We start from the raw sequence: 21,932 nt of genomic DNA, 5'->3' as shown, positions 1-21,932 counted from the left end.
CTCTCTTTTTTCTCTAAAAATCCCTTTACCAATTCTAAGTGCACCCTTCCAGACTTTTCCTCCAAAACTGGAATAATACAGTATATCATCAAACTGCTCTTTTACTTGACAACTTAGTCTTTTCCATGATATAGCTGCACTGCAATTTATTTCACCAACCCCCTAATGATTGACACCTTGGTTCTCCCCCAAAGTTTTGCTATTGTAACCCGCAGAACAAATAGTCCAGGGAATTTCGTAAAGTTCGTGGAAATAAAATTAGAATTAGTTCACCTTGGTGCCAACGTATTTTAAAATCCATCTATATTGGGAGACTCAAAACCGTTCGTGGGAAATAAATATTATGAAAAAAATTACACTTTGGTTTCAAAATCTTTTTGCACTAAAATAAAGCTTTTTAAGATTATAATTTACAGAGTTATGTTAATGTTTACTGTTATTTTAAAGGAAAGTGATAGAGAAGGAGAAAGATCTTTCATCTGCAGGTTCACTCCCTAGATGCCTACAACAGCCAGGGCTGTGCCAGGCCCAAGCTAGGAGTGATCACCTCTAGGCAGATCTCCCACAGGGGTGACAGACACTCAAGTACTTGATCCATCATTTGCCGCCTCCAGAACATGCATTAGCAGGGAGCTGGGTCAGAAGCAGTGCAGCCAAGATATCAAACCAGGAACTCTAATACAACAAAGGCACATCCAAAGTGGCAACTTAATCCTCTCTATCACAATGCCATTCCAAAGTAAGTTTTTATAATTCCATTTTTCACAATTTTTCTGAACTTCCATCATACTATCCTTGAACGCAGATCACTTCCTTCCTCATGTCCATATGTCTTGAAGATGAATTTCTGAAGTAAAATGTCTGGGTCAAGGAATGTATGAAATTTTGGTTTTGATAAAAGTTATTAAATTATTGTCTGAATAATTCATAACATCCCTTCTCATTTCAATCTCAAAGAGAGGAGAAATAAAGCTGAAGGACTGTCACAATATCCAGACTCTTCAACACCCTTGAAAAGCAGAAATGGAACTGAAGCTAAAGTGTCCTTATTTTTGTTGCTGACATAAACTCCATGATGAGGAAATAAAACCCATGCTATAGAGAAAATACTCAAATCATGAGATTACTGAGAGTTGAGAGCCCATGACTTGAACATTTGCTGGTTAATAGATGTAGGAATAGAAACAATGTTGTATTAATTATTGTTATTAACCAGAAATGAAGATAAATTGAAGGGAGCTCCTGCCAGTCAAGCCCCAACTAAAATGCTAAGTAGTGAGCTGCTAGTTGGGGCAGGAAGGCAAGCATTGGGCTATGACTGGGAAAGAGAAGTAGCCTGTATTCTCCCAGGGATTCGGAGAGGCTCCAGGGCCACACTGGGGGCGCCAGCATCCCATATCAGCCCAGTTCAAATACCAACCGCTCTACTTCTGAGCCAGCCCCCTGCTAATGTGCCTAGCAAAGCAGCAGAAAATGGGCCCATGTGGGAGACCCAAATGGAGTCCAAGTTCCTGATTACAGCTTGGCCCAGCCCCAGCTATTGTAGCCATTTAGGGAGTTACTCAGAAATGGAACCTCTGTTTTGATCTCTTTCTGTAATTCTTTCAAATACATAAATTTTTAAATAAATCATCTTGAAAGAAACAGAGATTCTGTTAATAAGTAATCTTAGAAGGTAGGAAGAAAATGATGGAGTGAGGGAAGAAGAAGGATGAAGGGAGAAAAGAAGGAATGGAATAAAGAAAAGAAGGAATGAAGACAGGAACAAAGGAAAGAAATGGTACCATCCTGCAAGGTGTCCCAAAGAATGACAGTGTTTGAACATCTTTTGGCTACATCCCCAGGGTTTTTCTTTCTTTTTTTTTCTTTTTTTTCCCCCCTTAAACAGAGTTAACCTCCTTCTGATCCAGAAAGGATATTGCCCTGAAGGCAACTCAGCCAGCTCCTGTGATGAAATGCCCAGGCTGAAGAAGTACTCAGGCACTTCAGAAACCAAGTCCAAGAGAATTCGTGACCCATCCGATCCTGGGTCTAGTCCATTTAAAAAGAAAAATTCCTTAAAATAGACCAAAAATAGGCAACAGAGGATTGAAGAGGAGGGCAGTGCACTCAAAACTATGATAGAAATCATCTGTAATTCTCCAGCAGAAGAGGAGCACTTTACTGTTATGACATAAAATGGCTCTAGTCTGATAGTCAACTGCTATTCGTTTAATTCAATTTTTATCTCCAAAAAGTGAAATTTACTTTTTCAACAAACACATTAAATTGTGTAACCACCACCACAATCAAGAGACAAAATGTCCCCATCACTCAAAAAATAATCTCCCATGCCCCACCCTCCATCCTGTCTTTTCTAAAATATCGTATGAACAAAACAATGTACCTAAGAAAGCTTTTGGAGTCTCTGGCTTTTGTCCTGCATTAATGACCCATCCACGTGACTGTGTATATAGATAGGTATCCTGACCCTTTTTATCAAAAGATATTATTCTATTGTGTGACATACCAGTCTATCTATCCATTCTCTAGTTATGAGACACTTGGATTTGGGTGACTTTCACTTGGAAAAATTATAAACACAATTACCAAAGGCATTCACATATGGGTCTTTGTATAGAACCACCATGTCCTTTCTCCTGGAATTTCTGGATAGTACAGACTTAATCTCTGGAACATGTGAGCATTCCCACAGTGCATGGAAACAATTTGGTTGCCACTGGGGCTGGGAAAGTTCTTCTCCGTAAATAACATTCACACTTACACAGCACTGGTCTGGGAATGGATGGGCTATTTATCCAAGTTGCATCCCTGTGTGGAGGAGTAAATCTCAGGATGTGAACTCTAAGGCTTTCAGTCCCATAAGTCCAGAAAATCACTTGTCTATTTTCATTTCATGATTATGTCAAGTAGAGTCAAGACACTTCCATTTCTCCATCAATTTTTGCATCTTAAAAGTTTCATATAGGGTTCAGTATTGTAAACCCTATTCAGTTATGCCACCACCCTATATTGAAGTACTGGTCCAAGTCCTAAGTGTTCCACAGTTCAAATCTAGCTCCCGGCTAATGTGCCTGGGAAAACAGTGCCAATTGCATGTACCCTCACTACCTTGTGAGAGATCAGAATGGAGTTCTGAGCTCCTGGCTTTGGCTTAGACCAATCCTGGTTGTTGCAGCCACTTGAAGTGTCAATCAACAGATGAAAGAGCTCTCATTTTCTCTGTCACTCTGTCTTTCAAATAAATAAATAAATCAGAGCCAGTATGTGGCATATTAGGTAAAACTGCCACCTATGATCAAGCATTCCATATGGGCATGAGTTCACTCCCTGACTGCTCTACCAACTTGCTAATGATGTACCTGAAAAAACAGCAGAGGAAGGCCTGAATGCTTAGACCCCTGCACCCACAAGTCTGGTAGTGGGTTCCTGGCTACTGGCTTCATTGTGGCCATTTGGGAAGTGAACCAGCAGATAGAAGCCCTCTCTTTATCTTCTCTGTCTCTACCTGTAACTGCTCTTTCAAATAAATAAAATTAAATTATGAATAAATATTTTTAACTTTTATAAAGATTTATCAGCAAATTGACCTATATTTTTTAATTCATTATTGGAAAGGCAGATTTACATAGAAGAGAACAGATCTTCCATCCACAGATTCACTTCCCAAATGGCCAAAACCAGAGCTAAGCTTTGATTTGAGGCAGGAACCAGGAGCTTCTTTCAGGTCTCCCACACGGTTGCAGGGGCCCAACACTTTGGGTCTTCCTCTACTGCTTTCCCAGACTGCAAGCAGGGAGCTGGATGGGAAGTGGGGCAGCCAGGACACAAATCAGCACCTATATGGGTTCCCAGTACATACAAAGCAAGGACTTAAGCCACTGGGCTACTGCTACAGGCCCTGACATGCAATTTCTAACTGAAAGAGATTAATTTAAGTGAAATACTGATTGGTTTTTCAGTTGAACATTTTTGGAAATAAATGCTGTCCTCAAACTTGAACACAAAATGTGAATTTTTAATGTAAGATTATGTTCCCAGGAAGCTTTAAGAAGTTAAAATTATCATAATTACATAATGCCTTTTATACTTCAATTCTTAGAAGTAATATTTGATGATTTATCTTCAAAAAAAAAGAGGCATCTTTTACATTTTTTTCTTTCTATTATAGTTGAATATGGCTGAGTTAAATCCAATGAGTATTCAACCAGAACTAAAGACCTTCTTTGCCTGCACACGTAATGATTTCTATCTTGTTTCAGTGTAGTGGGCTGATGTGACCTCTACCTTTATCTAAAGTTTCAGCTTATTTCATTTTTCTGTTTTTCATTGTTTATTCTAAGATAACAAAAGCAAATGCAATTAAAATATGCAGATAATGCTACTTAAAACAGTACAATAGCCAAATGTGTTATAAATAAAAGTGGTATGAGGTTGGCTCATTTTCAGAGGAGGTTTGAGAACAATGAGATTTAATGTTCAAAAATATAAATAATGAAAAGTTGAGTGTTTAAAAGTTTGGAAACTCTTGGAAGCACACTTATGTTGTTTTTCTGTCTAATTCCAAAAACAATCACATTTTTAAATTTTGTTCATGAGCATATTCTACTTTTTAACTGCCCCAAAATGTCAGCAGATACTGGAGCGAACAAAATAATTTAGACAATTCTTATAATTAGCTTGCTCATTCAACCCATTGAGTAAGACTGCTCTGTAAACAGCAGTGTTGGCTGAAAAAACCAGCCCACATCTTTGAACCAATGCACTGTTTCACAAGGAGATATAAAAATGGAATATTGTACTGGAAACTCTATTCACAGCAGAGCATCTTATTGGGAGGGCCCTTCCTAAAAGAGGACATGTCTCAGGTCAGTCACTTTACCAGAGGACAGAATTCTAGACAGAAAAAATAGCATGGGCAGGGAATGAGTGTGAGCAAATGAAAAAAGACAGTGCGGCAGCCATTTATTCTTAGAGCTACTGAGACAAACTGCCCCACGAGGCAGCTTTAAACAGCAGAAATTTATCCTCTCACAGTTCTGGTGATACAGTCAAGATGTCAGCCAAGTTGGTCTCTCTGAAGACTCTGAAGGAGCTCTGACCTACACCTCCCTCCCACTTTCCAGGGACTGTTAATAACTCCATTTTCAATCTCCATCCAAGTGCGGCATTCTCTGTGTGTGTGTGTCTCTAGGTCTGTCTTTTAATGTGACAGAACACAGGTTATTAGATATAGGCCCCACACTAAATCCACCATGACTTCATTTCTACTTATCTGCATCAAGTGCCATGTAACAATGACCTGATCAGTGACATGTATGCTGGTCAGCAGCGTGTAATGGTGATCACCTGAGAACATAACAAAGCTGATAAAGGTAGGCTGTCACTCAGCAACATTGGAGCCATTGTAAAATCATTGTACAATGCACATGCATGCATGTGCGCATATGTACTTACGTGCATTAAGAATACGTGAAATCATGAAAGACTGTATTAGTGGCTTATATATTTATGACAGTATATTTTCTATCAATGTTAAATTCCTCAATTAAAACAATGATTTTAAAACAGCCATGTCATATGATACCAGTTTTCCCCTTTTTAAGTTTTTTTATTCATTATTCTCATTTTGTTTGAAAGGCAGAAAAACAAATAGAGGAAGATTTTTCATTCTCTGATTGGCTCCTCAAATTCCCCAAACAAAGGTAGGCCAGGTCAAGTGTAGGAGCTCATTTGGGTATCCATACTGAGTACCAGGAATCCAGCTCGTTGAATCACCTGCTGCCTCCCAAGATATAATTAGTAGGGAGCTGGGTCAGAAATAGAGTACTTCAGTCAATGACTCCATTATGTGATGTGGATGTCCCAAGTGGTAACTTACTCATTATGCTACACATCAACCCCTACCTCATCTTGATTGTAAGTATCCTCTGTAACACAATACAACAATCTCAACTCTCTCACCTAATGATGTGTGGCTAAGATATCCTTGTTAACCAGTGCCTGCTGTTAATATTTCCAAACAAGGTCACATTACATCTGTGGGGAGTGGGAGGTATTAGGGTTTACACAACATAGTGAATCTCCAATACATTTTTCTAGAGCAACAATTCTACCCACGGTAAGCAGAGTGATGATGTCTTTTTTGTTGTGTAGTGTTTTTGTAAATAAGGTTTTAATAGAAACACTGCCACCACACCTGTTCATAAATCACAATGACTATCTTCCTTCCCGCTGCTATACATGTGAGTAGTAATGACAAGGACCACACAACCCATAAAGGTTGAAACATCTGGGCCTGGCACGATACCCTAGTGGCTAAATCTTCACCTTGCATCTGCCAGGATCCAATATGGGCACCGGTTCATTTCCCAGATACTCCACTTCCCATCCAGCTCCCTGTTTATAGCCTGGGACAGCAGTAGAGGATGCCCCAAAGTCTTGGGACGATGCACCCACATGGGAGACAAAGGAGAGGTTGCTGGCTCCTGGTTTCAGATCGGCTCAGTACTGGCCTTTGTGGCCACTTGGGGAGTGAACCAACGAATGGAAGATTTTTTTCCTCTCTATGTCCTTATGTCTGTGTATCTGCCTTTCCAATAATATAATATAATATAGTATAATATAATATAATATAATATAATATAATATAATATAATATAATATAATACAATACAATATAATACTGAAATATTTACCATCCAACCCACTCCATAAAAAGTTCTTGGAGCTACAAAGAAACTGGTAGAACATCAGCCATGAATAACCTTGGGTGTGAAGCTGAGCAGAGAGAACTTGACCCTGAGAACTTAGGAGATGGACTCCAGTGTTGAACTGTAATATTGAAAAGGTAAAGAGAAAAGTAGAGTGGAAAGGGATTTCTTTGTAAAGATTTATTTATTTTTATTGGAAAGGCGGATATACAGAGAGGAGGAGAGACAGAGAGGAAGATCTTCTGTCCGATGATTCACTCCCCAAGTGACCGCAACGGCTGGCACTGAGCCAATCCGAAGCCAGGAGCCAGGAGCTCTTCCAGGTCTCCCACGTGGTGCAGGGTCCCAAGGCTTTGGGCTGTGCTCAACTGCTTTCCCAGGCCACAAGCAGGGAGCTGGATGGGAAGCAGGGTTGCGGGACTAGAACTGGCGACCATACGTGATCCCAGAGCATGCAAGGTGAGGACCTTAACCACTATGCTATCATGCCGGGCCCAGGACAAGGGATTTCTAAGGGCCCTGATGAGCTGTGCTGGAATTAGAGAAGAAAAGTGAGTAGATTCACAACAAGGGAAAGGAATGTGCCACTAGCCATTGTGGTTTTGATGAAGTCACCATCTATGGATTGAGAGAAGACCAAGGAAGATGTGGAGATGAACCTGAATAGATACATGTCGGTTTTAACTTTCTTGGTATTTGCCTTTCAGTTAGGGGGTTCATGGATCAGGAGGTCATAAGTTCAGATAGGATCTTTTCCCGGTTCTTGAAAAGATCAGGGATGTCAAGGAACACCATGGTTGAGAAAGGTCTAGAATACAGAATTGCTTTCCCAAAGACACAGTATAACATCAATCACTAATGGAGCACCCATGCACACAGAGATTGTGTGATTAATGTGCATTTTGATGTTCCACATTGTAGCAACTTAATAAGGTATGTGCACAGCCTCTAAATGAAAGCTGTAATCACTTTTTCATAGTGATTTTTCATAATAAAGTTGGATTCCCCTCACAGATGCTGTCAAAATTTTTTGGCTTCAAAACCAATTAAAAAGATGAATAGCTGTGAAAGAAACTGGAAGTACATTTAATCTTTCTACAGAATAGTTGGAGATCAGTCCCTTTTCTTTAAAAAAATGGAAATAAGAAAGTGGTCCTGATCAAACATAAGATTCAGACAACTTCTTCCTGAAAGCAAAATGATCCCTTAGGTGTTTGCAGCCGTCAACACTGAGATGTTTACAATGTTCCTGCCCCTCTTTCCACCTGTCTTTCGAGGTCATGACATTTTGTTTTTGTTTTTGTTTTTTTAAATATATGTATTTTTTATTAATTACATTGCATTATGTGACACCGTTTCATAGGCTCTGGGGATCCCCCAACCTCTCCCCTGCCCTCCTCCCATGATGGATTCCTCCACCTTGTTGCTGTATTACATTTCAAATTTAGTCAAGATTCTTTCATTGCAAGAGTATACCAAGCATAGAGTCCATCATCTTATATGACATTTTGTTTTCATCTTCTCCTCTTAGCAAGGTTATCCTAAAAGGATCACCAGATCAGAGGTTAAGCGTAGGATGCAGAAAGAAACAACTGAGATGATGGCAGACAAGTGTGAAGGCTTGGATTTTTTCAAGGGATGTAGACATAACTGGAAAGCCAAAGACCTCAGGGAGCGTCTTTCATCAGTGCCCATCTGACTGCCATGCCATTCATCTTGCTCTCACTCAGTGCAGAGTATCCCAGTGTCAGCAAGGAATGTGCAGTCTCATCATTTCTGTTTCTTTAATGGTCATGATAGGAATAAACAGCAAATGTTATGCAATACAGTCAGGAGATAATGAGTTCTGAGTCAGAAGATCTAACTCAATCACTTCTAGCTGCATATCACATTACCTCCCAGAGCCTCAGCTTTCTGGTCTGTACACTGGGGAGCTAGCACACTCTCAGAGACATTGTGAGGCCCAAATGAAACCAGTTTGTGCCAGATTCTACACATATAAGGACATATTGAGAAGTTTGTAGGGAATGGAATTAAAAATCAGCCTATTTTGGTACATATTTTGAAATACAAGAACAGATTTTACATAATATTCATTTTACATGAACTTTTTAAAGACGCCTTGTATCCATGGGTTAAAGAATTACTTTGGCAACAAAATAAGCTTATCTTTTAATTCCATTTTCTAGTATATTCCATTTTGAAGTATCATCACAAGTAATTGAAATATACAATTTATATGCATTTATATAATAGCAATAGACCCATGTGTGATACATTTATTATCTATGTAGCTATATTTTTGACAGCAGGAATGAACATTGTGTAAAAATGTATTGAAGACAAAGTCTCCAATAAATGATACTTGGACAGAACAACCCCTGTGATGAGGTGACTCAGCTATCAGTGACCTCATCTTTGCTATTTTTAGGGCTGAAAATGGAGAGGCAAGTGATCCTGAAGTTGTGTAATCACTTGCAGAGGGAGGGCTAGAAGCCAGCATCTCTATCCCTCCCAGAACACATGGAATCAAAGGTCGTGCCCTTGACCTCACCCTCCATGTGGAAGAGGTACGGAATGCTCACAGCTGAGGCAAGGCTGGAGGAACTTGGAGCATTTCTGTGTCAGAGAACACCAGTCAAAAAACAAGGAAACACAAATGAACTTGCTCCTTGTCACCTTGACAACCCAGCTATAGACCCTGGCCGCTCTATTATCATCTGAGTCTTTCTGCAGAGCTGTGTCTCTGCTCTCCTTGAGCTGATTTACAAAGACACTACTGCTAGACCTTGACAATGCCTTGCATTTGTGGAACTGCAATTCTCAGGCCTGGACTGCCTTTATAGTCAGGTACTCCCCTCCCAGTTCAACTTCTACTGTGCAAGTTCTTGCCGGTCCATCGCCCACTGGCCTAATCTGCAGGGCATCCCTGCTGTCATCCTCTTATTAAGTTGTCAAGACTCAATTCCGCTGCCTTTCTTAAATGTCCTTTTTTCCCTTCAATCTCAAATTAGCTATTGATTCCATATCACTCTCTCCTTCCAGGATAAGTAATGAAGTAACAATGGCTGGCAGCCCTATTTCTCCCTGCATTTATGCTTTTATGCAGTTCAATCAAGTTCAACTGTCATCATGGTAGACACAAAAAGACCTCAGCAGTGAAAGCCACTGAGATCCAGGAGAAATCCAGCAGGGCTACAAGCCTAAGAGAACTGACCAGTCCAGGGCAGTCACCTAAACAGAACAGGTCATTACTTTGGATCTGCCTAAGCCAGTAACTACATATTCTCAAATACATCAAATTTGGAAAAAGAAAGCCAAGCAATTAACAAGCACAGCATGATTATGGTTCTCTATGTGCACCTTCAGTTTTATTTAATCCAAATCATATATCTTCCTAGATTAGTAACTTCCGATTGTCTATGTCACGTATTAGAACTCAGAAACCCCATAATCTTTCTTTTCACAAAATAGGCAGGATGTAAAAATAACTACACTCTGAAATATGAACACAACACACACACACACACACACACCAATTGCTATTAATACAGCTTGGCATTTAGCTTCTCTGTGAGGTGATATATTTTTAAATTTGATCAGAAACTCTATTTCAAGCAGTAGGATGCAAAAATAATTCACATCTGAATATTCATCAAAGTCAAATTAACATTAGGAAACCCATTACTAGCAACTTTTACACTCCTTTCTTGTAAAAACATCTATTCACACACTCCCAATGGCCCCTGTCTGCCAGAACACACAGACTTCACTAATATCATGCACAGCAATCACATGCCTTAGCCTGCTTTCTGTTATCTTCTTTGGCCCATTGGGTTCTCCCTCCAATCCAAAGCAATCCATTTTGAAAGCTCTTCACTCTGACACATGCCATGAAGTTCTCAATGCTCCCAGAATGTCACTCTTTGATCATTTTAACACTACACTGAGTAGTAAACAGCATTCTTGAGTTAGTTCTAATGTTCCTTCCCGTCTATGGAAGCAAATAATGTTGGGAAGGAGCCTTGAATTGAAGTTATTCGTGCTTAGGTATAAATGGCTTAAAAAATTCAATAGCTTCCCATGGAAAAGTTTAGCGGTAGGAAGGAGAGAAGCAAAGTGGGAGGAGGCGGAATTTGGAAGAAGGAGATTGTGGAGACAGAGGAAGTACAGGCCAGATGTAAACCTAAAGTCCATTTTATAAATGGAAGAATCAGTGCGCACATGAATCTGGGAACATTTCAGCAGATCTGGGAAGGAGCCCAAAAGTCTGTATTATTAATTAATTAATTTGAAATATTGAGTTATTATGAGGAAAACAGCATGAAGGAAGGAGGCCTGGGTTCTTGTCTCATGTGAAAGAAGAATTTCCACATGGACAAGGCAGTGAGCAAAACAAGATTTATTTAAGTCAGAAACCTCCTGCCACAGCAGCCAGGAGCAGCCAGCAGCAAGGCTCCCAGAGAGGCAGACCCCAGAAACTCTGACAGCCAAGTGTTTCCAGCACAATTCGAGGGAGAGAGAACAGCAGCCAATAATCGAAGAGTTGGGACAAAAGGCCTGAGCTGCAGCCCTGTCTCCCCTACTCATGGTAAAACAAAAAGCCATCTGAGGGGTGGCACAGGTAACTTTTTTCCATTCTCACGATAAGTTAAAAGCTCAGAATAGTGGCATCACTATTCCCTGCTATTCTAAGGACAAAACTGGAAAGTCAGAAAGCTGGAATCAGCACTTTGATCTTGCTAAAGGAAACTTTTGGGGAGAAGCATAAATTTTATATCCACTTAAAGAGACCTCCCTTTTCATCACTTTTATTTGCACCCAACTTAACTTTCTTTTAGCCCATCTACCTTCACACAGAGTGACAGAGAGGGAGAGAGAAAGACAGAGATCTTCCCTCTGCAGGTTTACCACCTAAGTACCCACAATAGCCAAGGCTGGACCTGGCAAAATCCGGCGACCCAAAATTCAATCTGGTTTCCTACATGGGTTGCAGGAACCCAAGCACTTGAACAGTCAATCATCCACTGCCTTCCCAGGTGCACTACTGGGGATTCGAATCTGAAACAAAGTAGCCAGGCCTCAAGCTGGCACTCCAATATGATGCCAACATTCCAAGCGGAGACGTAGCCCACTATGCCACAATGCCAGGACCACATTCTCCATTTCTAGCAAATTTTCAGCTTTATGTCAGTACTACTAGTCCACAGATCACACTTTAAGAACATGGGGCTAAGATATCAGCCACCAACAAGGTCTTAGTTTAAAGATTCTCCACCTTGGCTGTGCGTCAGCAGAAATTTTGTTGCTAAGTTACTGATGCACAACCCCTAGCATATATCAATTCAATCAGAATCATGAGTTTGCTCAACCTCATGCTCCTGTTCCTAGAAGTTCTCCAGGAAATTATCCTGTACAGCCTGAATTAAGACTCACTGTTAGTTGATAATGTATTATCTCAGGATGCTGATAAGATGCCCCAGCTAAATATGTTCCTCTCCAATAATATACAATGCCTGGTAAATAGTATTGGTAGATATTTGCTCCTTGAAAATATAAATAAATGCTTGGTTGCATGCAGGAGCAAATGATGACATTCTGCAGTCTATAAAATAAAAAGGATTAAAACCAAAATGTAAAAATGGCCAATTCCAGGATTGAGATGTAGGACATAAATTTTTTTTCCATTACTTTCTTTTTTTTAAGATTTTTTTTTTTTTATTACAAAGTCAGATATACAGAGAGGAGGAGAGATAGAGAGGAAAATCTTCCATCCGATGATTCACTCCCCAAGTGAGTGCAACGGCCGGTGCTGCGCCAATCTGAAGCCAGGAACCTGGAACTTCTTCCGGGTCTCCCACATGGGTGCAGGGTCCCAAAGCTTTGGGCCGTCCTCAACTGCCTTCTCAGGCCACAGGCAGGGAGCTGGATGGGAAGTGGAGCTGCCGGGATTAGAACCAGTGCCCATATGGGATCCTGGCACGTTCAAGGCGAGGACTTTAGCTGTAGGCCACGTCACCGGGCCCTCCATTACTCTTTCAAATCCCCAACATAAATACTTAAATCTTGGGCTACTTTTAAGACTGACTCTGCTGATAACCAGAGAAGTCAGAGCCATCAATCTGCTGCTTTCTTCTAGCAATTCCCAAGCATCCATTAGTCTCAACACATCTTCATAATTTTTGCTACTGATATTAGAATGATTTCTTAAATTGGCAAACATTTTAACATTAAATAAATGTATTATACAGGAAAATTATAACTCAACATTTCAACTAGGAAAACAACCAGTAGCCCTCAACATTAAGTAGAACTGACTGTCAAAATAAATGCAGCTGAGGCAAGCAGAGCTGGATGCCTCTACCTGTCGTTGCCTCTGTCAGATGAGGAGTAATAGCGGAGCAAAGTGTAAAAGCCATGGAGCACTTAACAGAGACTCTGTCACTGCCAAGTTAAAAGGGAATAGGGGCCAGGAAGGCATCAGTAGAGCCCTTGTTCTTGCTTGCATGCAATGCCGTTATTTAAAGCGAGGAGAAGGCACCACATACTAGGGTATTTCAAAATGTTCATGGATGCTGGTGTAGTGACACAGCAGGTTAAGCACATGACACTGGCGTCCCATATGAATGCCATTTTAAGTCCCAGCTGCCCTACCTCTGTTCTAGCCCCTCGCTAATGTGCTTGGAAATGTAGTAGAAGATTGCCAAAGTGTTTGGGCTCCTGCCACCCCCAAGAGAGACCCATATGGAGCTACAAATTCTGGCCTCGGGCCTAGCCCAGTCCTAAATGTTGGAGCCATTTAGGGAGTGAACCACCAGATAGAAGCACTCTCTCTCTCCTTCAAATCAATACAAAAAAATCTTAAAAAAAAAAAAAAAAAAAAAAAAAAAAAAGTTCTTGAAGGCCCAGCGTGTTAGCCTAATGGATAAATCCTCGCCTTACATCTCCCAGGATCACATAATGGACACTAGTTCATGTCCCAGCTGCCCCACTTCCCATCCAGCTCCCTGCCTGTAGCCTGGGAAAGCAATCAAGGATGTTCCAAAGCCTTGGAACCCTGCAGCCAAGTAGGAGACTCGGAAGAAGCTCCTGGCTCCTGGCTTTGCATTAGTTCAGCTCCAGTCACTGAGGTTCCTTGGGGAGTGAACCAACGCATGAAAGACCTTTATCTCTGTATCTCCTTCTCTCTGTAAATCTGCATTTCCAATGAAAAAGACATTTTTAAAATGTACTTAACTGTGTTTTATTAAAATAAAAACATCATGAAATGGTCTGGCATAATGGCTCAATTGGCTAATTGTTCCCTTACAAGTGCCAGGATCTTAGTTCATGTCCCACTTACTCTACTTCCAATCCAGTTCCCTGCTTGTGACCTGGGGAAGCAGTGGAGGATGGCCCAAAACCTGGGACCCTGCACCTGTGTGGGAGGCCCAGAAGAAGTTCCTGGCTCCTGGCTTCAGATCGGCTTAGTTCTGACCATTGTGGCCATCTGGGAGTGAACGAGCAGTTGGAAGATATTTTTCTCTGTCTCTCCTTCTCTCTGTAAATCTGCTTTTCCAATAAAAATAGATGAATCTTTTATAAAAAAAAATAGAAAAAAGTTTATGCAAAGTGAAATTAAAACACAAGGTTCTTTGGTGCAAACAATTTTTAAATCCATGCATTTTTTCAAATTCCACATTTTCCATAAACTTTCTGAATGTCTTTCACAGGTGTAAATAAACATAATTTAATTCTATTTTCCATCAACATTTTAATTATCTATTTTAATTAATATAAATATAAGAGATACCATGTAGTTAACAGATACAATTCTAAGAATATAATAATATTTCCTTCCCTCCCCTTTCTTTCTTCCTTTTCAATTTTTGAGATAGCATATTTTTAAGTTACTTGATAGTAAATTAGTAAAATAAGTTAATTCTCCACTAAATAAAGTTCAACAAGCACAAAGTACAAAGATCATTGTTTAGCAGGAATGTAAACAAAAGCTAGAACAATAATCAAACCCCAAGATGTCAAGATTTATTTTATTCAAAAAGGCACAGTTAGAGGGCGCGGGGTTAGGAAAGACAAAGAGATCTTCCATCTGCTTGTTCACACCCCAGATGTTCACAATAGCCACACCTGGCCCAGGAGCTTCTTCTGTATCTTCTAAGCAAGCGCAGGCGCCCAAGTACTTGGACCATCTTCCACTGCTTTCCCAGGCTCACCAGCAGGGAGCTGGAACTGAAGTGGAGGAGTTGGGATTCAAACCACTGCCCCATAAGGGACGCTTGCATCCTGGGCAGAGGCTTGTTCAGATGTCCAATTCCATGCCATAAATAAATGAACTTTATAAAAAATGTTTTAAAATGCATTGGTGGGAACCAACCTGAATCTAGCTTAATACAAGCTTCAGTGGTACCTTCCAGCAGCAAAAAAGAAGACACAGAGAGGCCAGGCCATGCTTTAAAAGCCCTCCAGGGCTGCCATTTCCTGCATTAATATTTTCAGCACTTTTTCTTTCAACACTTTTGCTCTCATACACAGCAGGACTTTGGAAAACGCTTTTTTTTTAAATCAGAGACTGAAAAAGAGGCATTCTGTTGATTTAAAGCACCACGTTAACCATTAGGAATTCATATTAATTAATAATATTAACATTATTATCTCCCCCTATGCTTGGTGCTTAGAGCCACTGTATGGCCCAACTATAAATTGTCCCTTTCCTCTTCTCTGGGGAATGCTCCAGTAACTAGAGACATTGCTAGAATTTCTCAGGAATAGGAAGGAAGTAAAAGAGGAGGTGTCAGCCTCACAATCAAGACCATTGCATCACTTGAAAAATGTATGACTGGAAGTCTTTGGAGTATGGAAGAAAGATTTCAAACAAATTTCTGACTGTGTGCCTTTGTTTTTTCTCTTTAGTTTTTTTGAGCACTAGAGAAATGTTAAATTTCATTAAGTTTTACAGCCAGACTTAATATAGACATAAATCCCTTTAATGTCGGTTTCAGTCAAAAGTGAGTTGAACATTATCGTTAAACAAGCACATGTGGGAGAATTATTTGAGGAAATCAAAATAGGCACAGTTGGGAACAATCAGCCATGACCATATGAGATGCAAGTAGGAGCAGTAGCAAAATTCTTTAGGCTCTAATGGACTGGGCTATTTTGTTGCACAGTTACCATCCAGATGAGCTTTGTTCTGGGGCAATATGGTTATAGTTTGGAATTCTATCTGGGAAAACTCATTTCTCTTTCATTAGCCCGTAAGCACAGCACAATGTCAGCTAATACTATTATCCAGCTCCTGGCTGGGTTATTTGGTGAAATGCCTTCAGGGGAAATAGCAAAACATTGCAATGTAGTTTCTTGTTCTGAATTCCTATATCATGGAGTTACATAGGCAATTAATCATACAATAATGTTGGACTCCAGTTCAAAAACTCCTATTGTTTGAGATGTTATTTACGTATTGTATTATCTGATGATTCCTAAAGACATCTTGTCTCCTTGAAACAATTTCTTCAAGATCTCAGCTTGTATATGATCATAGATGTAGAGGCCTAAGACTTGTCATGGCTCACAACAGGCCATCCTCACACAACATATTTGTGTGCAACTGAAAAAGATGCCCCCATTGGTGGATGAACTGCAAAACTGCTGAACAGTACTCTCCCTCTGGCTTAAAATAAAAAAAAAAAAAAGATGCCCTCTTCTGGGGGGGCGGGGGGGCGGGAAGGAAAAAGGAAAAGGCAGCCCCTGTGGGTTCAGAATTTTTTTTTTTCTTTTTAAGTCTCAAATCAGGACAATTGGCTTGATGAGTCCAGCACTGCCCCAGCTGTGCCCGCTGTGCAGACAGACTTGTGCAGGGCACTGTCTGCACAAGTCTGCACAACAGGCCTGAAGACAAAAGCCAATGTGCTAATTTTATAATCAAGTCAAAGAATTTGTCCCTCAATGCCTTCAAAATGTCTCTTCAGTCACATCAAGATCAGCTCTTCATTAATGCATTGCCCTATTACAAGAACCCAGTATTTGCCAGAATGTCAACAGAGCATGAAAAATCAGTGAGAACTTGTGTAGCAGACATCACATGCATCATCTCACCTGGATGGCCCCCTTGGTATGCTGCAAGTCTGCTTATTGAGAACACCTGCCATCCTCTGCTGAGGGTAATGTTCTCACCTCGGGATGAAACAGGACAATACAGGCAGAGAGAATAGGGAAAGGACCGGTGTGCCCCAGGAATCGCCCTCAACCCGTGATGGCTGGCAGAGTGATAGAAACAATGATGGCACTTCCTCCCCATCATGGCAGAATGGTGCTGTATGGCTTCCATCCCTGCCCCAAGGGGCTGAGCCTTTGTCTCTGACCACAGCAGCATGCCTGGTAAGTAGCCCACATGGACTGGCATGAAACACAGGGAGGGTGAGCTTCAAAGCAGCGGAATCAAACCAGCTCATATCAGATTCCTTTTCAGCAGCTACAACCTCTTAGAAAGAACAAGAAGAGTGACAGGAATACACAGGCTAGGAGAGTGACTACTGTGTAGGCTATCAAAGGGAAAGCTGGGAGCCCAAAAGGACCAGGACATTGACCAAGGGTCAGCCAACTCTTAACGATAAAAAGCCAAATAGTAAATATTTTAGGCCTTGAGGGAGTCTGCCACACTTGCCTAACTCGGCTACTATAGGCAAAAGTAGCCATAGGCAGTCTGTACTCAAATGATCATGACTGGCTTCCAACAGAACAAAACTATTTGCTAAAACAGGTAGTAAGACAGATTTGTCCTGTGGGCCCTATTTTGTGACCCTTGCTGTGGGTGATCAGAGAAGAAAGCCACAAAATAAGAAGAGGCAGCAGAATGCCACACTGAGCCAGGTGATGTGTTCTGCAGCTCGCATCTCTTCTTCCATCTTAACCTCTCAGCAATCAAGTAGTTTCATTATCTGCAGTTTTTAAAGACTTATTTATTAGTTTATTTGAAAGGCAGAGTGGCAGAGAAACAGGGAAAGACAGAGACAGAAAGAGATCTTCCATCCACTGGTTCACTCCCCAGAATGGTAGCCAGGGCTGGGCCATGCTGCAGCCAGGAACTCCATCCTGGTCTCCCACAGCAGTGGCAGGAGCACAAGTACTTGACACAACTTCCATTCCCTTCCCAGCCACATTAGCAGGAAGCTGGATGGAAAGTGGGACAACTGGGACTCCAACTGGTTCTCATATGTGAGATTCTGGTGTTGCGAGTGGTGGCTTAGCTAGCTGAGGCACAACACTGGCCCTATAGCCTGCATTTCAAAGATAGAGAACCTATGGCCCAAAAAAAAAAAAAAAAAAAGAAAAAAAAAAGGCAGAGAAAATTTTCCAAGATCAAAAACAGTCTAGTTTCAAAACCATACTGATCTGATTTTAAACTTCCTTTCCCTTCCTCTCCACCCACATATGACAGGACAGAGAATTTCATGAAAATAAACATTTCTCCTTTCTTAGCTTAGAGTACACATGAGCCATCTGCTTGAAAAGTGCACACAGTGGAGCTAGCATCACCTGCTGGAATATACCAGTATCTCATCCTGGAATGCCAGTTTGAGCCCTGGCTGCTCAGCTGCTGATGCAGCCTCTTGTTAATGCACCTGAGAAGGCAGCACAAGATGGCCTGAGTGCTTGGCCCCTGCACCCACATTAGAAACCCAGATAGAGTCCAGGCTCCTGGCCTCAGCCTGGTCAAGCCCCAACCATTGCAGCCATTGTGATGTGAGCCAATATATGGAATATTCCTGTCCACACCCCCATAAACTCTGCCTTTCAAATAAATAAGTCTTTCCTAAAAATTACAAAGGGCAAACATTGCCAAACCCTTAATTATCGAGCTTCTTAGCCTAATAGTAAATCCAGCCTTGCTTCCTATCACTAAAATATTCCAAAATTAAACATCAGAAGTATCAAATTTCAGAAGCAATTTGTTTTCTTCCCTGTGAAAACTTTTTAATAGAAAGTAAACCGTTATCAGAAATTTCTTACAAAAATAACTTCCCTGGGAGCTCTGAGGTTGGTTTGGACTCAACCCCATCTTCTCATTTTCTGTATAACGTTACGATGAAAACTCAAGTTCTTAATGATGACTCTGAATCATCCTGATCCTGAATCATCAAAAACTAAATCATGTTCACTAAACCAAAAAAATATTTTCTAAAGCAAGAAAACTATTGCATTATAGAAATTAGCTGGCAAAGTCCAAACAAAAACTAGCATCTGGCTTAGAGCTTTAAACACTACTTCCCCCAAAATGTCCACATAAATAACCATTGTAGAAAAGTTCAGTATATGGCAAGGCAAGTTTAACTTAGTTCCTGAATGCAATTATAATGCAAAGCAATAAATGGTTCAAGCTATCAAAGCCCAAACATAACCCTTACACAACGTTCGCTATCATTCTTGCTATAAAACATTTGATTTTTAGCCAGAAGACCTATAGAACCAATCAGGAAAAACACCGGTTTGTTCTTACTCCTGCTCAGCATAGACTGTTATCTAAGCAATTTAAGCATATCAGTCATCAAGTCTATTGTAAAGACAACAAAATTATTATTGTTCAAAAGTCATCATCTCTTTCAACATATGGTCTCTCTTCTTGTTGTAAGTGCTTGCAGAATGCCACAGGCTTTTGGCTACACATTCTCCAAGTCTTCCTTGTAACCCCACCGATCACGGGGTGAACAGTCTTCTCCAAAGTCAGGAACAAGAGCCAAGATGTCTCAACCCACTGAGGTGCTACAACAAACCAGAGAGATGGGCCAGGATGGAAAGCTAGAGAACCATTCTTTAAATTCTGGATCCTTATCCTGGCCACCAGAACTTTCTAGACCAAATGATTTCCAACACAATCTACTCACCAATCTCAGCTTCCCATAGAATATTTCTATGCACCACTCTGGAGTCCGGAGAAAACAGAATGGTGCTATCCTAAGCCTGTCAGCTAAGACACTTCATGGAGTTACTTCTGCTATGCAACTTCATGTCTTTAACATGTAGTGAGTCCCAAACCACTCCAAGGTTGGACCTTCCAGCAGGCCCTTTGCACTTCAAGAATAGAGCTCAGCAAATAGGAGCCCCATAACGACTACTATCTGCAAATTTCCAATCCAACTCACTTTGGACCAGAGAATTCCAATCTCTTCCATGAAGAAACAAACCAGACTTAGCAAAGAATTTTCCAAATCTATTGCTTAAGTGCAAACTCTCAGCTTTGAAGCCCAAAGGAAAAAAATGTTAACCTACTTCTTTCAATATTCATACCCTACTAACTCAACCAAAGAATGCTCTTGTCTCTGAAGAATTCAGGGAAAGTTAAGGGTAACGGAACAAAACTTCGGGAAAACAATAAAGTTACTAGTTCAAATAGTATCCCTGAAAAGAACTGAAACACAAATATCTTAAAGAGATTCAGGGGACAAACATGCCAATTTTAGGTGGGTCCCCCTCAGACCAGGGCAGTATACCAAATTCAAAATTAAATTTCAAAACTGAACAAAAAACGCTTGGATCCAAATGAGACACAAGAAGAAGAAGAAGAAGAAGAAAAACAGTGCACTTACCAATCTTTATGGCGAGTGGAGACTGAAGTCTTATTCTCCAAGACCCAGGAGGTAGATGGAGATCTAGATTCCAAAACAAAGGATAGATATGTTTAAGACTCAAGGCAAAATGACTGGGTCAAATTTTGGGGAAATTCCTGCCAAAGTATATGTATTCAAATAGTTTGGTATTATACTGCTTATCATGGAAACCATTGGTGACAATCAGCCCTTTGTCATCCAACAAATCAAAATGAAAGTTAATGAAACTAGTCAGTGGGCTCTTAAAAACATGAAGCCATGAATACATTACGTTTAACAACTCAAGTGTTTTAACCTTATAATAGAGCACAATGACTGAAAATATCTGAGGGCTCTTGGAATCAGAAATGCCAGTGGAAGGTTGCCAATCTAATCCAGTATTTCCTGACCCAGTGTGTACTGTGGATCAAGAGCTACCTAAAGTCTTTACTGCAAACTCCCAAAAACAAGAAGAGAGAGATGCAGAGATGAGCTTCCCAGAGACCAGCGTCTCTGGACCAGCAGAAAAGGCAACAGCCTCCAAATGAGGATGGCTCATTGCTCACCACAGACCAAACAAAAGACAGATCAACTAAACAACTAAATTAAATTTTTTTAATGAGAATGAAATCACTTAAAGGCAGTTTAAGTGAATATATAATTGCTTTAGGTAGAGAAAGATTCTCCATGGGAAAAAAGAATTGTGAGGGTGGACAATTGAAAAAAAAAAATGTTAGGGGTTAAGACATTGACTAGGTACCTCATAACAATTCCAGGGTTCAAGACTTAGCTTTGCCCCCAGTTCCTGCTAATGCACATCTTGGAAGGCAACAAGCGATGATTCAAATAATTGAGTCACTGTCACTCACATGGGAAGTCTGGATTGGGTTTCTGGCTTTCAGCTTCAGCCTTGCTCAGCCCATTTGAAGAATGAATAAGCAGATAAAACATACATATCTCCCCCGCTCTATCTCTCTCTTCTCTTCTCCCCTCACCCCTCCTCTCTCTTCCTTTTCTTTATCCTTCCTTCTCAGGATAATCAATTAATTATACAATATTAAGGCACTGGAATACCTAGAACTTTGCACTTCTCTCTACTGTAGGACATAGGAGTACATGTTTATTGCCATTTGCAACTGCAAATTGATTTGTTTGATCTTTTGATTAATTCTGTCCCCCAACTAGGCCATAAGTCACAGGAGGGCAAGCACGCTACCATGGTTCTACCATACCCAGCAAGGTCTCTGACATATGCTTGACTCCCATGTTATTAGCCAAATGAATGAATAAGATCAATTGTTGGCAATATTAGGAAATTGGGCAAAGATGACACCAATGAGGGAAAAGAACAAGCCTTATGACAGTAGGAAGTAGGGAGACTGAAATGAACCTTCTGCAAAAAAGCAAGAGAACTCTAGAAGCTACCACAGTTATGACATGAGAACTAGAACTTTCTGCCCATTAATCCAAAGAAGTAACACAGAAGTTTACCTTGAGTCCCAGATTCTGGGGGAAATCTACTAGCCCACAAGGTACACCTCAGCTTAAAAGAAAGACAGTCCCAGAGAACACAGAGCTCAGATTTGCCAACCTCTTGAGCACATGGAAAAGGCAGACATGAGGCAGCCTGGGAAAG

At 40.7% G+C, this 21,932-nt stretch overlaps 1 protein-coding gene across 2 annotated transcripts in view; it reads left to right on the top strand.

Moving 5' to 3' along the window:
- PCSK2 (proprotein convertase subtilisin/kexin type 2) overlaps positions 1–21,932 on the top strand; it is a 213,378-nt gene that overhangs the window by 144,297 nt on the left and 47,149 nt on the right. The gene's annotated exons all lie outside the window — the stretch shown is intronic.

Source organism: Ochotona curzoniae, unplaced genomic scaffold (genome assembly GCF_017591425.1).
Source record: "Ochotona curzoniae isolate NIBS_2020 unplaced genomic scaffold, NIBS_Ocur_1.0 contig_3520, whole genome shotgun sequence".
NCBI classification, from domain to species: domain Eukaryota; kingdom Metazoa; phylum Chordata; class Mammalia; order Lagomorpha; family Ochotonidae; genus Ochotona; species Ochotona curzoniae.
The sequence above is the reverse complement of the archived record's forward strand: the minus strand, read 5'-3'. Positions and strand labels throughout refer to the sequence as shown.